Below are 16,763 nucleotides of genomic sequence, written 5' to 3'. Positions count from 1 at the left end.
TTTGAAGAAATATACTGTCAGATGCAATTCATGGAGCCTCTGTCTCAATGTACTGTACGACGCGGAATACATTCACATCAAATGATCATTGATGTTTCCCCCGGTAAGTCAGCGGCAGAGTTCCACTCACACAGGGGAGCAGAGGTGGGTAGTAACGAATTACATTTACTTCGTTACATTTACTTGAGTAAATTATTGGGGTAACTAGTACTTTTAGAGTATATTTAAAGATAGGTACTTTTACTCTTACTCAAGTACATTTATAGTGAAAAAACTTTACTTTTACTTCGCTACATTTGATGCAGTTCCTCTGTTACTGTGTCGTTGGAATCTTCATTTCATGTCTGATGAAACTGCGTTAATGCTGCTTTGTATTCAGCTGTTACTATGGAAACCGTAATATTTCAGCGCTCCTAAAGCGCCCCCTCGTGACAGAGAATTAATTTTTCATTTCAAAACATTCTTTTCAGCTGTTTATGGTTAAATGATTGCAATTATCGACCCATGTTTTTATGCAGCAAACACAGAGTTGTAAATGTAAAAAGTTAAGGTGCCTTCTAAAAATCTAAACAAGTACAGTAATATTTATGTTACAAATAAATATAATAAATGATATACTCAATTTATCCCTTTTAATGTTATAAAGGATGAAATGCCATAGTGTAACATATTTTGTTTTTGTGTGAAACTGTATCTGAATGATAAATCATGCCATTTTATGGCTTAATATTCTACTTTACATTGTCCAATCCAATTAATGTTTTTAATTTTACTTTTGCAGATCTTAAAAATGGTTATGAATTGCTTTAAATTAATATTTAAAAATTCTGCAGATACACTAAATGAAATAAATATAATGAAATAAAATTACTTCCTTGATATTTGTTTATATTTGTGTATTAAAAACATTTTTGATTAGATTCCTGACTAATTTTCTATATTAAATAAAAAGGTCTTTTTTTTATTTGGGCTAGTTAAATTAATTTTCGGGCTACCAAAATCTGAAGAGCACCTGCCCAAAGGGCTACCAGAAATTTTGCGAGCCCTGTGTATGTATGTATGTATGTATATGTATATGTATGTATGTATGTATGTATGTATGTATATATATATATATATATATATATATATGTTTTCAAGGAGAGGTGTGCGGAAGCTTTCCAAACAGTTTGAAATTCAGGGTCTTCACTTCATATCAAGAAGTAACTAGTAACTAGCTACTTGAGTACTTTTTTCATTGGATAATTTTTTAATCTTACTCAAGGAACTATTAAGATTGTTACTTTTACTCTTACTTGAGTAAATATTTCCATAAGTACTTTTACTTGAGTACAGATTTTGGGTACTCTACCCACCTCTGCAGGGGAGTAATTTCCACTGGGGACACGCTTTTCAAAATCCCGTTGGTGTCCACCCACCTAGGGCTGGGCGATATGGCTGAAAACTGTATCACGATATCAGTGTTTCATATCGGTCGATATCGATAATTATTGATATTTTTATGACCCATTTAAAATAAGGACCAGGAGAAAAATATATTACACTCAAGCATTTTTATTTTAAACTTAACCTGCCTCTGATCATTATCCCCTCAGTTATTAAGACAGAAATGTCAACAACCATGGAAAACTCAAATAATTAAAATGTAAACATAAGTCTAAAGTCACAATATACACTTAATTATCTCTTAATCCTCAATTCAAACCCCTTTCATTGGTCAATGAAGTGAATGGTCAAGCTAATGTATGGCCCAGAAGTACGGCTTGACCACAGGTCAGAGGTTGTTGCAAAGTATTTGGCTGATTATATTTTTTTCTGCACAGATTGCTGGTTGCCAGTAGCCAACATTACTTCTTTCTCGGTACTTCAGCCTATACTTCGTGTAATAAAAAAAATATTTATTTAAGTGAAAAAAAAAAGTCCAAAACTTTCAACATTTTGAACAATAGGGCCCTACAATCTTTTTTTTTTTTTTTTTCAGAAATTCTTGTTTTAATTTTTCTGATAATCAAATGAAAGCAAAATCACTGATTTATTTTTAAAAATAAAAATAAACGGAGCTTTGCTGTTAAAATTAATACATAGAAGAAAATTATATTCAGTTAAAAAAAAAGGTTTAATAATAATAGTATTTTGGCAACAATTAAGTGGTGACTCTTTCTTTTATTTTTTATCATATATATTGTTTTATGTAAATTATTTAAATGTGAATATATAAACACCTACATTATACTGTACAGTAATACAAGACTAATATTGTTCTGTTACATGTTAAACCGTACTTTTCAGTCCCTCCAGGATTTCACGATTTTTTTTTGTGATTTTTGCGATGAAAATTATAAATTTTGTGGTGGCAAGTCCTTGAATTTTGCGAAAAATTTTGCGATTAATTTAATTATTTAATTTATTTATTAATAATTAGGATATCACATTTACCATATTAGGTATTATGTTAGAGGCTCAATTATCATACATAACACAAATCAAACATAAAATTTGTTTATTCTGATACATTTGAACTTTTAAAATAACCTATGGGCAATATTCTTATGTGACCTTTGTAAACATTAACAGCAGGTGTAGAAATTTATACTGTACATAGCCTACTTCATTTCAGTCGCATCTCAGGTGCTTTTTACATTTTGGTAGCCCAAAAATTAATTGAACTAGCCCAAATAAAAAAGCTTTTTAATTTTTTTTTTTAAATATAGAAATTCAAACAGGAGTCTAAATGTCAATCAAATATGTTTTCAATACACAAATATAAACAAATATCAAGGAAGGAATTTTATTTCGCTCTTTAGTGTATCTGCATAATTTTTTAATATAAATTTAAAGCAATGTATGATCCTTTTTAAGAGCTGCACAAGTAAAATGAACAGAATGAGTGGGGTTGGACAATGTAAGGTAGAATTTTAGGTCATAAAATTACATGATTTATAATTCAGATACAGATTCACACAAAAACAATATCTTATACAATGGCATTTCAGCCTTTATACCATTAAAAGGGATAAATCAAGTATAAAATTTATCATATTTAAAACAAATTACTGTCTTAATTGTTTAGATTTTTTAGAAGGCACATTAAAAACCCTATGTGTTTGCTGCATAAAAACAAACAGCTGAAAAATGTATTGGAAAAAATTCTAAAAAATTAAAATTAAAAATTCTGTCACAAGGGGGCGCTTTAGGAGCGCTGAAATCTTATCGTTTCCCTAGTAACGGCTGTATACAAATCAGCTTTAACGCTGTTTTATCAGCATGAAATGAAAATGACAACAACACGTTTCTGAGGACAGTCGGTTCTTCTCAGATACATTCATTTAAAGACATCAGTGCTGCGTTTTGACTTTGAAATGTGCAGGGCTCATATTTATTCAATGACATCATTGCCTTTAGAAGTTTTATCCAGCCCTATCGTGATTCGTCTTTCCGTCCCTAACTGACTTTTAAAATTATAATTAAGACTTTTCTTATACTATTTAACAAATTCAAAACTTTTATGGCGTTCCATTTGCAACAACAGAAGCCCTCTACTTTACGATAGCGGGTCGGCAGGCCAGTGAAACATTTTGGTAGCTCGACTGAAAAACACAGCCCCCGGGACATCGATCTTGCGAGCCCTGCAGACAGACAGCTCACAGACATCACGTGAGCAGCGTCTTTATCAACATGATATATATATATATATCTTTTTATTATTGAAATATTTGAATAACTATTTTTTGCGATTATTTTGCGGTTAAATGACAAATTATGCAGGATCGCAAAAAAATGCGACATTTTGTTGATTTTGCATTAAATTCAGCGATCGCAGAATCGCGAAAAACTGGAGGGACTGACTTTTATTTTGACAGGTTGCCATGAAATTTCAGTGTGTAATTCAGGATGAATGATGCTAGTTTCACTAATGAAACGGTAAAATTGACAAAAAGTGACACTCACAGCAGCTTTGGAGATGTATTTATTGGAGTTTGTCTGTTCAGTGTTCATGTGAGATGCAAAGGCCAAAAATTAGCGGGAGCGTCACGTGTGCAATATGCGTGTAGTGAAAATAAAACGTGTCTCCTCCATTCATACATATAGAGGCAAACGGAATATGCAGGATTCTTATTGAAACGGTCTTTTTGCACTTCAGTTTTCACAGACACTAGTCCATATCGCGATCTGAATTAATTAACAGACCAACTTTTGATTTATTGGTCCAAAAATCGACGAATTCCGCGGCATTCCGCCCTATAGTAAAGTCCGGTTTTATTAATGGAGTCCGCGTCTGTGAGGAGACATTGTAAACGCGCGATCATGTAGAGACAGAAATCAAATGCCGTCATGTAAATAAGATAAATAACATAAAGCTATTTAGTTTGTTTAATACAACAACATGGACCCGTTCTGTAGGAAAGATAACCTTAACTTCTATTGTGATCTGGCGCTATGAACTGAACGTTAAAGGGGGGCTGGGCGGGCCGACGAAGAATACAAAATATCGAACGTTTTATCGAACACATTTTTTATTGATATCGATCTCTTGTCTATCGCGATATATATCGTTATCGTTTTATCGCCCAGCCCTACACCCACCTTCAGATGGCTTTGTTAAAGTAATTTCTTGCATTGCAGAATGCACGCTCTGCGCCGCCGAGATTTCCGCGCGATCGTTAAAACAACCCAAAAGTAGGCTAAAACACTGACGCACATTCAAAAGCAATTTTAATGCCCTGCGTTTACAGAGCGACTCCCCAATGCGCGCAAATTAGGCTACATAAAATATCTAGGCTGTTATTAGTATGTGGCCTATAATAAGTTGTGTATTAGCTCTGTATCATGCTGCAAAGATTCGGTCTCTATTTGCACTTTGAATATTGAAAGAGTAGTACTTTGATCATGCCAGATTTATGAACTAGCAGAGCAATGGAACAATATATGAGCATGACGATCAATTAACCTCTTAACTGTTACTCCCATTTTTGAACAGAGACGTGAAAATGAAGAATTGAAACTTAAATCTTTATAATTCATGGGCAAAAACATTTTGTAATATGATTTATGTACATTGTCCATGTTAATGCAATGTCTGATTTTAAAATGGTTTCAAAGGATGAATTTTGAAATTAAGTTTTATTCATCTGATATATCATTTCTTATTATTTATAAAGTGTTATAGGGAAAAAGGCAATGAGGAAGTCTGTTTGTTTAAAAGGAACTCCTGTTATGAAGTAGATTTTTGAGGTGCACTCTAGTCATAAAATAATCTATGACACTCTTGTCATAAATAATTTTTCCGACATAATTTGTAGCACAACAAAAAGTCAAATATCTATTTAGGAGCCTTAGACCTTTCCAACATTATATGGTTTGTTATGATTAGATTAGAGTTTATTTGTAAAATGGTGAAGAAAACTTGGGCATCCCACAGACTGGACGATGAAAGCCATAAAATGTTGATAGGCAAGTGTTTCTAGCTAAGAATCTTTAAATCTCTTTACTCTGACATAATACCTTTGTATGTTTGTTTTTTTATCTTTAATGGTGATTTTTCCCCCTTACATTATTACATTATTTTTCATTAAATGTCTTTAAATTTAAAGCAAAGTTTATTATGTCTTATTTTACTGCTGTTTGATAACCTAATGTTCAGGGGTAAATATTTAAAATAAAAAAGTTCTCCAGAATCGTGAGAGAATCGTGATCTTTATTTTAAGCAAAAAAATCGTGATTCTCATTTTATTCAGAATCGTGCAGCTCTACTGTATATTGTCATCAAGCTGTCAGTTTTGCTTGTTAACTTTTACATTAATAACAATTTTTTTATTTACTGCAGGGAAGAAGACTCCAGCCCAGCAAGATGATGCCAGCTCATGTCCATCTCAGGAAAGAAAAAAAAAGGATTCATGCTGAACGTCACACGCAGAAACCAGAATCAATGCATCCCGTTTAGGTCTTCTGTATGCACTCGATACATATAGAGCTGTTTTACATAAAATTATTTGAAGAAAAGACACCAAAAGATAAGATAAATTGATGTCTGTAATATATGAAGATTGATATATATATATTGGTGGCCAAAATTACTTGAACATTAGTATTTTTACCGGCTAAACCGGCTGGTTTAAGGTCAGTTATTTCTATCTTTTGCTGTAGTGTGTAAGTAGGAAATATCAGTTTTCATTTCCTAACATTCATTTTGCCATTAATTGAAATAATCCAGTGAGATTTCTGTGAGATTTCAGCTGGTGAAAATACTAGTGTTCGAATCATTTTGGCCACCACTGTATAAATGTTCATTATTTTTATTCTCACGGATATTAAAAATGATATTGAAAACACTTTTCTAAGTTAGCTTTTAACTCAAAATAAAATCAATAGATATCAGTGTTATTTTATAATGCTGTTAACACTTTCTCTGACAAGCAGCAGTCATGAAAACTGGTTTGTCATGTAATGTTTGACATATACCCTGTACTGGAACTAAAGATTTTATAGTTAAAATCTATACATTTTTAGGTTTATGCAAAATAAAAAATGTTTACAGACTGAAAAATACAAAATTGAAATGTATTGTAGGATATTTTTAAATGTATTTTCACATTTTAAAGTCAATAAATGTTATTTTTGTGAAAAAAAAAAACAAAAAAAAAAACAGTGGCTTCATTTTAGACTACACACAATTTTTGAAATTGGGGTGAATTTCCCTTTTACGTGACTCTTGTGGGAGGGAGGATTTTTTTATTATTTAAGCGGTTGAGGGGGGCTTTTTTTCAATATGTTATTAAATGTTTGATCATGCTGTGTACTTTAGTTTTTACAATAGGGCAATTATTGAGTGAGCATGAGCACACCGTCTCTGGAGAGCGCAGAAGTGCTGAATGGTTTAAATACTGGCCAAACTTGAAAATAAATGCAAATTATAAACTTTAGTGACGATGTAAACTGTGACAATTCCTGTTTCAACCGTGCAGTGTGCAGCTCGCTTATAGTGCAGACGCGATGTGGTCATTTAAAGACAGAGAGCTTGCGGAGATTCACTCGTGCTGTTTGTAAAATAATTCCTCACAGAAAGATTTCTAATTATTTTGTAAGTTATTTAATAAAGAAATATGAATTGTACCTCAACGCAATTGAACACCCTACTGTGAATATCAGTATTTAAGGATAAAAGACTCGAGTTGCTTTTAACATATTCACAAGTCCTTCTCCTGGAGTCGGGTCAAAAGTAATCGTCAAGTCAAGTCTGAAGACTATAAAAATGCAACTCAAGTGCGACTGAGGCCAGAGTTAATTTATCTCTCCCGGGAGTTTATTTGAGTTTCCTCTCAAGAGTGTAAATTAACACTGAAGCAGAGTTTATGACATTAAAGTTAATGAGATAATTAGTGATTAATTAAGTGATGATTGATCATTATTGAAGACACCTGATGTTAACAAGCAGAATCACCAAAGGAGAAAATCACATTTTGTAAGCAACCTTTAAAGTGGTCAGTGTTTGCATTAGTTGATCTCTTGACCCTTACATTTTTAACAATTTAATTTGACATATTACTCTGCTGTTTTTAAGATTGTGAAGTGGTTTAGAGGGCAGGGAAATGAAGAAAATGAACATCACTGTATTTTTTTTCTCACACTGAATTAGAGAAAGTAGTATTTATGAATGATGTTCTCTCTTATATAAATACTCTTCAAACTGATTAAAATATTCAAGTCTTGGTGCCACTGAGTACTTGCAAATCTGTTATTCATGAACAGGAAAAAGATTTGTCAATTTGTATTTTTGTAATTATTTACCTGTATTGGCTGTATTTTATTGTCAATGAACAGACTGCGTTGTCCAGTTAGTAGCCTAATGCTTAACTGCCAGAGGCGCCGACACCATCACTTGATTTATTCCTCCCTTATAAATGTGGAAACAACTTTACTCAACAATAGGCTACTCCTTCTGTGGTATTTTAAGAGTAAGACATTTTTCAAAACTATTCTAAATATTTATTATATTTGTGTAGGCTATATTCACAATAAAAACAACACTTTTTTTTTTTTTAAACAAACAGCAGCACCAGCTTCACGCATTACTAACCGCTTTGACTTCATTTCTGTCATATGTCTAACAAAAAAGTTATTATTGAGAACAGAGGTTTAGATGTTGAATGGTTTGTTTAAAGTCAACATTAATGTGGTCAGTGTTTCCTTTAGTTGGCCTCAAAAAAGCCAAAAGAAAACATGATCAGGTGGTGTTGGCTGGTTATTAACAATGACATAATTGTCGTGTAATGGCCTGATACACTGATCTCATCCAGAGTCTAAATGTGTGATTGCTAAATTAATTTTATATTGTCGTTAAAGTTATGTTTTAATCTGGTAATATGATGCTTCCCAAAACACTTTGCACATATGACCTGTTCACACACATTCATTAAGAATCAGCAAATGAACCTCAAAATAAGCAAAATGCTTTATGCTGCAGTGCATTCTGGGAGCACCAATCAAAAGTCATCCATGCCTCCCAAAATGCACTGCAATATGAATAAATGAATTGTCTTAGTATTTTCTTTTATACTAACTATTTGCTTTAGTTTTTGCTATTTGTGTTGTGATTTTTTAGTAGCTTGTTTCGTGATGTTCAAAGATCTGTATATCTGAATTTTTCTTTGTTATGATAATGTGCTTTAAAAAACAATGTTATAAAGACAATGACCTAGTGACCAACTAAAGCAAACACTATTCAAAAAATGGTAACCTTCAAATGAAATTCACTAAAACTATGAAAATAAACCTCTGTTAATTCTCAGTGTGAACTTCTGTGTGACAAATAAAGTCAAACTGGGGTGCGTTTCCCAAAAGCATCATTAGCCAACTATGGTCACAACTTCTGTTGAACTCTGTTGGTAACGACTGAACTTGTGACCAAAGTTGGTTTTGGGAAACGCAGCCCTGGTTAGTAATGTGTGAAGCTGGTAATGCTGTGTGTGGAGCTGTTTAATCCTCCTCTGCTTTTATTTCAGTTGATTTCATCTGAGGCTGTGACTGGAAGTCAGTTGTAGTAATTATAAATCATTTGTAATATTATTTCTTAAATGGGAATTCTTGCTTTGATTAAATCTATATCTTTTTGTTTAGATCACAACTAAAATTTAAATTCATTGACTTTCTTCAACAAGAAAAATATACTTTCGTGCCAGATTTTATAAAATAGTTTTCATAGAAATATTGTTTAGTGCAAGTCATTTATTTTTCTTTGGCTCAAGTTATAAAATATCGATGTGAACCATTAAATGTGAACCTGGACAAATCTGTTTTACATTCAGAACTTGTTTTTTCACAGTCTTGACTGCAAATGTTTGTGATTTGTTTGCATATTATTTTATTTGTTATGTACTATAGATTCTGACAATTCAAACAAAAATCAGGCTCCTGTATTCATGAAATCAATTACTGTCTTTGGTCAAAAATGCAAGTAAATTAAAATGTTATTTGTGTGCTATACTTTTCATATTTTTAGTAGCTATATACAGCAAAACTACAGCGCTTCCATTAGACTATTTTTTATGAAGCTGTCAACACTGTAAACTCTGACGACATGCAATCAGTTGATGAACACCCATTCATATGTAGACTATTGTTATTAAATTATATATATAACATTTTTATTTTATTTACAAGTTTTGTGTTTTTCCTGTTTTATTCGTTCAATATTAAGAAATAGGTTTTCAAAAATTGTTTTTCAAGAAAGAATTCAACGCCCCAAAATGTAGTTTGTCTATGTAACAATATGAGGTAACTGTCGCTGTGATATTAAAGACAAACACTAAAGTGCTGGTGTTGAAAAAAAGGTTCCAGCAAAGTATTGCAATTAATAAGAAGCCAATTAAATGATTATTTATTAATTTTTACATGTATTTTAAAATGGTTTGAACTGAGGGCGAGAGGGCAGCGAACAAAACCACTTCTACAAAAAACTTTTTTTTTTTTTTTACTTTTTACTCCAAACCTTGTAGTTACTGATATGTGATGAGACTCACCCTAGTGTCTCCATTTTACAGTGTGGATCCTCCAGTAGAGCAGACAACAGCTTCACTCCTGAGTCTCCTGGTTTATTACCGCTCAGACTCAGTTCTCTCAGGTGTGAGGGGTTTGATCTCAGAGCTGAAATCAGAGCAGCACAGCCTTCCTCTCCAATACTGCAGTTAATCAGCCTGCAGAGAGTGAAGAACATGAATGATCTCTGAGATTGTGTTTAATCTTTAGGGTGAGAGTGTGTTTGTTTGTGTGTTTGTATGAGCACTACTTTTCCTATACACCAGGATTGGCACTATGGAGATTTCAACTTGACAGAACAAGCACAAGCTAAGAAACTAATTGAAATGCACTTTACCACACGATTCCTGACACTGAACTAGTTCATCATTTTCGTTCATCAAAACATGTGTAGTACTATATAGACAATAATATTAAAATATGAATAGTAACATTATAGTATAACATATTACTCTGGTGTTTTTGAGATTGTGAGGTGGTTGAGAGGGCAGGGAAATTTGTAAAATAGACATCACTCTATTAAAGTAGCATTTATGAATGCTGTTTCCTCTTAAATAAGTACTCTTCAAACAGATTAAAATATTCAAGTCTTGGTGCCACTGAGTATTTGTAGATCTGTTATTCATGAAATTGATAAATATTTAGAAATATGATATCACTCACAAGATCTATATTTCTATATTTTCCCTTTGGAAGTTGCATTCAATATTCATTTGTCTGATAACTCTGAGGAGACACGCGTCTTTGGCCCGATTGTACTCTAATACTGGTGTGCAGTAATGAAAGAAGCACTTCTAGATTCTAGCAGTCACTGCCGCTGTGATATTAAAGACAAACACTAAAGGCTTCATCAAAATATTGCAATTAATAAGATGTCAATTTAATTACTTTTATTTATTAATTATTTATACATTTATTTTAAAAGGGTTTGAACTGAGGGTGAAAGGGCAGCAAACAAAACCACTGCTACAGAAAACACATCTGAGTTTTTACTTTTTACTCCAAACCTTATAGTTACTGAGATGTGATGAGACTCACTCTAGTTTCTCCAGTTTACAGTGTGGATCCTCCAGTAGAGCAGAAATCAGAGCAACACCTTTCTGTGTAATAGGACAGCTGGAAAGACTGCAGAGAATAAACAGAACAACTAAAGATGAGTTATTAGTGCTGGACTCATGTGTCTAATGTAATTGCTGATAAACACAGATGTAATACATATCATAGATATCAATTATTAAACCAGGCACTGAGAGAGACTCAGAGTCAAGTCCCATTTTAATAGATTTCAGACTCAAAATTAAATAAATTCACATTTGACTCAAAAAATAGGACCCAAATATTCCCATAAATATTCCCCAAAATGACTTGAGTCTTAACCCTGAACTATATTTTAATTTGTATTCAGCCCGTTTATTGTGCAGCAGTACATTTACATTTAGTCATTTAGCAGACGTTTTCATCCAAAGCGACTTACAAATGAGGAAAATGAAAGCAATCAGAATCAACAAAAGAGCAATGATATGCAAGTAATATTACAAATCTCACTAATTCCAAAACGTCAGTTTAGAACTAGTAACGAAGGAAAGTTGAGTTGCTTCATTAAAAGCCTATGATTACTGTATTAAAACCTCACTGTATCATGTTTGAGTATTATGAGAGAGAGAGATGGACTGAGCAAGTGATTAACGGACCTGCATCTGATTCATTATTCATATTCACGATCATATGACATTAGTTTAAAAGTTTACTGAAGAAAATATTAACATCCATTCTTCTGTTAAAGGTGATTTTGCTGCTCAGTCCATTTATTCGCTGTGGCAAACTGTTGTTGAAGCTAAACATAACTTCCGCTTAAATTTTCAGTTTAAAAGTCCCAAAGTCACTTTTAACTGTTCACTCATAAAACAGTCTCTTGTCGCCATCTAAAGGCGGAACAATGTAACGTTAACTAAAATCACCATCACGAACACAGGCACGCTTCTTAATACTAAACAATTATCATTAAATACATCATTTAAAATATAGTTTACATTTTTATTTATTGAGTAATAATATTTAATAAACAACAACAACAAAAACAGCTATCAAAAAGTTGCTAGAAAAGAGTAAAGGCAGCTTTCTGATATACAGCATTGAATTGACATAAACATGCTACATAAACTATCTTCTTCTCTGGAACAAATAATAGATAAATGAGACCAAAGACTGCCCCTTAGATTTACTCACAACGAATTACATGTCATGTGTAACCCAGGGCTGCCAACTTTTGAGTTCAGCTTGGAGTGAGTATTCCCACAGTGTCTTTAGGGGGGTCCGGGAGCATGCTCCCCCGTAAGAAAATGTTGTACATTTTACAGTTAAATTCATCTATCTGGTGCACTTTGAGAGTTCACAATTCAGAGCTCCAATACTTTTGTTGTAATTTCTACACTTACAAGCAGGGCCTAAAACTTTTTGCCATATCTGCCATTTTATTCATGATACAAACAACATTTTTTGGTGATTTGAGAGAATTTACCAGCCATAAATATATATTTTTTTCTGGCAATGAAACTGTTTTTGCAATTAAAAAATAATAATAAATTGAAAATTAGAACTAAACACTGCATTTTAAATCATGATACAAAAAAGGTGCTACACACATGTTCGCATGAGCAGTTTTTTTTTATTAAAATTTGATCTGACTTCAGCATTGTGAAATTATTTGTTATTTTTTTTTTATATATTTATAAAAATGTCATACTGTGTTTTTATCACGAAATAACGTAAAATAACTGCTGCAGTGCTGCAAAACTATTTACTTTTCTTGTTGTGGTAAAAAGTTATGTGCAGTAAAAGAATTCCTAGATTTAGTCATTATAAATAATTGCAACTGCATTTAAAACAATATATATTTTGACACGAAAATTCAAATATTTTTCTGTAGTCTGCTGTTCTGAGGAATTATATTTTTCTCATATTCGAAAATTAATCCTTCATTCATGAGGGATTTATCACTCCCGAAATTCTGCTTCTTGTACCAGATATACAGCTGTTAGCAGAACGAAAAACAAAACTTTTATTCAAATTCTAAACGGATTGTACGTAGCCTTGGTGTGCGCAATAGCCCTTCCTTGATAATCACTAAAACGTGTCGCTGCAGTTAATCGCAAAAGTCCTTTTATTATCAATGAACCGCTTATTTACAGTGAGAGTCCACAAGTGCAATCTGGCGTTTAGAGGTGAGCGAATTCAGAACACAATGGCCAATCACAGGCGTTCTAGATCAATATAAATGTCTGTGATTGGCTACATTGCTCAGCGCTACGAAAACACTGTCTTTTGGCGATTTCAAGAGCACAAACACAAATACGCCCTGGAGCGAATCGCGAATTGGAGTCAATTGCGTGAGTCTCGCACTGAATACGTGAGAGGTGGCAGCCCTGTGTAACCACTACAGAGACATCGGTAAATTCCAGAAAATCTGGCCATGGTGAGAGCGCTCTCGAGCGGATTGATGAGTGCAGAACGCCCCCTGACGATATGGCTCTCACACGTCCGAAAACGATAAAGCACATTTTCAAATAGACGTTATCTTTATTAACAAACTGCATACCAAACAGTAACCATATTTTTCTGGAGAAAAAAAAAGTAAAATGTCACATGACTACATGCTTGCATCTATTGTCCCTTGAGTGGCATTGACTAAAAATCTTTCACTGTTCTTCCCCAGTTTCACCAAAAAACATTTTGTCTAGTAACCAGAAGTGTAGAAGAGAAAAACACTCTGAAAAACTAGACAAAGTCTTTAACAAACAGAATTAATGATTTTAATAGAGCAAGAGCAGACGTTTCAGCCATCCAGCTATTCTCAATGCTCATTAACCAGAAGTGGAAAGTAACGAATTGACCTTATGCACGGAGCGTTCTTTAGAACTTCCGCATAAAGATAAGCCAGCTCGTAAACTTCCGCTGAAGCTCATTTTCTATGTGCTACATATTAGGTGGACACTAATTGAGACTCATCTACTTCCTCGTTCTTATCAGAAACTGAGAAAAATTATAATTGCAACATTATAAACAATGTTTGTGGCATGAACATTCAGATTCATATTATTTAACAACATATCATTTAAATGCGGAGCCTGGCAATCCCGTACTCTCTGTATCTGCATAGTTGAACATTTAAATACTGACAGCTAAACACTATCATAACGTGTTTAAGCTAACGTTAACTAGCTAGCGATAATTCTCTTCAAGGACATCTTAATCGTATTCTTGATAATCACTAACTTGCCTTCATAGTCATGAACACATTTTTAAAATCTTACAATATTTTAAAGCCTTTTTTATTTTCTAACTCTACAGCTGTGAAATCAAATGTACTTCAGGGACTCACTTTTCATTCATAAAAACGGCATCGGAAAAAAAATGACTTCACGGAAAACAACGTCTATTTATGGAATTACCCATTTAACCAATAGATGGCAGCAGAGGATTATTTATTATGAAGCTGACTTTTAAAATCCCTATATATTTTTCAAGACGTCTTGCTTTTCGATTTATTATAAAATTACTAGTATAATAAATTGTAGTACTTTTATATATATATATATATATATAGTATAGCAAGTGCAGAAAGTCATTAAGCTTACACACAAACAGCCAATAAAGATGAATTATTTAAATACTAATATATAGTTCACTACAAATACATTTAAATATTGATGGTATAATAATTAAATAATGCACTCAATATGAATCAATATGAATTTGAAATATTTTATAAAATTTAATAACTACATCTTTTAAGTTTTATCTTAAAATTATTTAAATATAAAATTATATTATATATTATATAAAATATTTATTAAAGCTATTTAATAGCCTATATTTAACCAACACAAACTTGCTACTGCTGTAGTTTTGTTACTGTGAAATTAGTCTGAATCATTTAAGCTCTTTTTTTGACATCAGCTTGTCATTTGTTTGGTCCGGTTATTACTGTCAATCATAGCAATGACTCGCGCATATTTAGCCGATTTACTGCGTATTTTTTTAAACTGGCATTTGTCATTCTTGAAACGGTGTACATGGACGTTTGGTCCTCTTAGACAAACAACACTTTTCTTCGATTGTGAATGGATTATGTAGAGAAAACGAACAAAGTACGCTCATATTACGGCACAGTACAGTTGACCGGAAATGACTTAGCTGGCTTGAGTAAACAAGGAAGTAATTCGTGCATATGGTCAATTACATTTACTCGCGTTACTGTAATTGAGTAGGTTTTTTGTGTACTTCTACTTTTTAAAGTAACTTTTAAATATTGTAATTTTACTTTTACTTAAGTACGTTTTCATTTAAATATTCTTATTAACTACATTTTAAATATCATCCGTTACTTAAAAAAATAAAAAAAATAAATAATAATAATAATAATAATAATAAATTATAAAAAATGTGCGTGGAGGGAAGGAGGGGATCGCGCACCGGAAACTACTGATTGTTTGGTGAGCGGGAGAACAAACACAGCGCGCTAACTCAAGAAAGATGGAGACGGACAGTTTTGCAGAGTTACATCTCTCGGCTGCATGTATGAAGCAAACCGTCGCGCTAATGTCAAGGTAATAACAAACTTGTACGTACCTAATGTATAACACTCGTGTATATCAGAGTCGTACATTCTGCACGCATAAGTCCGCTATTGATTCACAAACTATGCGCGTTCTCTGGGCTCTGATCACTAGCGTATTTTTGCGTTAAAACATTTGCCTAGTTGTCCAAATTATTGTCCTGTGAGTGTTTTATAATGAATGCTCACCCATAGAAGAGAGTGTGATATTTAAAGTTTTATGGGATTATTTGCCTAAATGTTTTATATGGTTATTTTTTTATTGTATCTTATTTATTAGTTTTTATTGCACTTTAATTTGTAAAGTTGTTTCCTCAAGTATATCCCCTTGTTTGTTTTTTTGAATAACACTCAGGCATGTGATTGGCTAAGGACAAAAAAGCAGGAAAATATACTAAGACAACACCCCCCCCCCGAAAAAAATTAACCGAAATGAGCATCCCTAATAGCTAGCAAATACAAGTAAGTTAATGTTAATGCAGCTTAAACATCCTGCCATAGTAGAAAATCACTCAAAATCGATAATCTAATCCAGGGGTCTTCAACTAAAACAGCTCGAGGTCCAGTAATGAACCCTACACACCAGCCGAGGTCCAGACAATTATATATAAAAAACTATTTATGTTTTGTTTTGTTTTTTATCTTAAATTCTACACATTTAAATACTTTTTTAAAGACCTGAACAAAATTTAATAAATAAATTATTAAAATGAGATGCAGATTTCACAAAACAAAAAAGATTTCTTAAATTATAAAATTTACATTCCAGCCTTCAAGAGTCAAAAGTATCAATTCTTATATTAATTGAAACAATTATTGTCAATCAAGTATTATATTAATTAACATATATTTTATTGCCTAAATTGTTTAAATTTGTATAACACATGATCTTGTCGATCCATCAGATAACATTTACAACTCTACGTGTTTGGTGCTTAAAACCATGGACTGATTTGTTTACATTGGTCTTTTTGACAACAGTAGACGTACGAGCTGATTAAAAATGTCAGATCATTCTCTTCCAGCAGGAGGTGCTATCAGAATGATACACAAAGCAGCGCCGCAGATGACTTTGAAACGCTCAGCGCTCATATTTATTCAATGGATAACCTTATAA

At 32.7% G+C, this 16,763-nt stretch overlaps 1 pseudogene; it reads right to left on the bottom strand.

Moving 5' to 3' along the window:
• The window catches only part of LOC141338223 (NACHT, LRR and PYD domains-containing protein 3-like), a 66,803-nt pseudogene that overhangs the window by 18,747 nt on the left and 31,293 nt on the right, over positions 1-16,763 (bottom strand).

Source organism: Garra rufa, chromosome 7 (genome assembly GCF_049309525.1).
Source record: "Garra rufa chromosome 7, GarRuf1.0, whole genome shotgun sequence".
In the NCBI taxonomy this organism is placed as follows: Eukaryota; Metazoa; Chordata; class Actinopteri; order Cypriniformes; family Cyprinidae; genus Garra; species Garra rufa.
The sequence above is the reverse complement of the archived record's forward strand: the minus strand, read 5'-3'. Positions and strand labels throughout refer to the sequence as shown.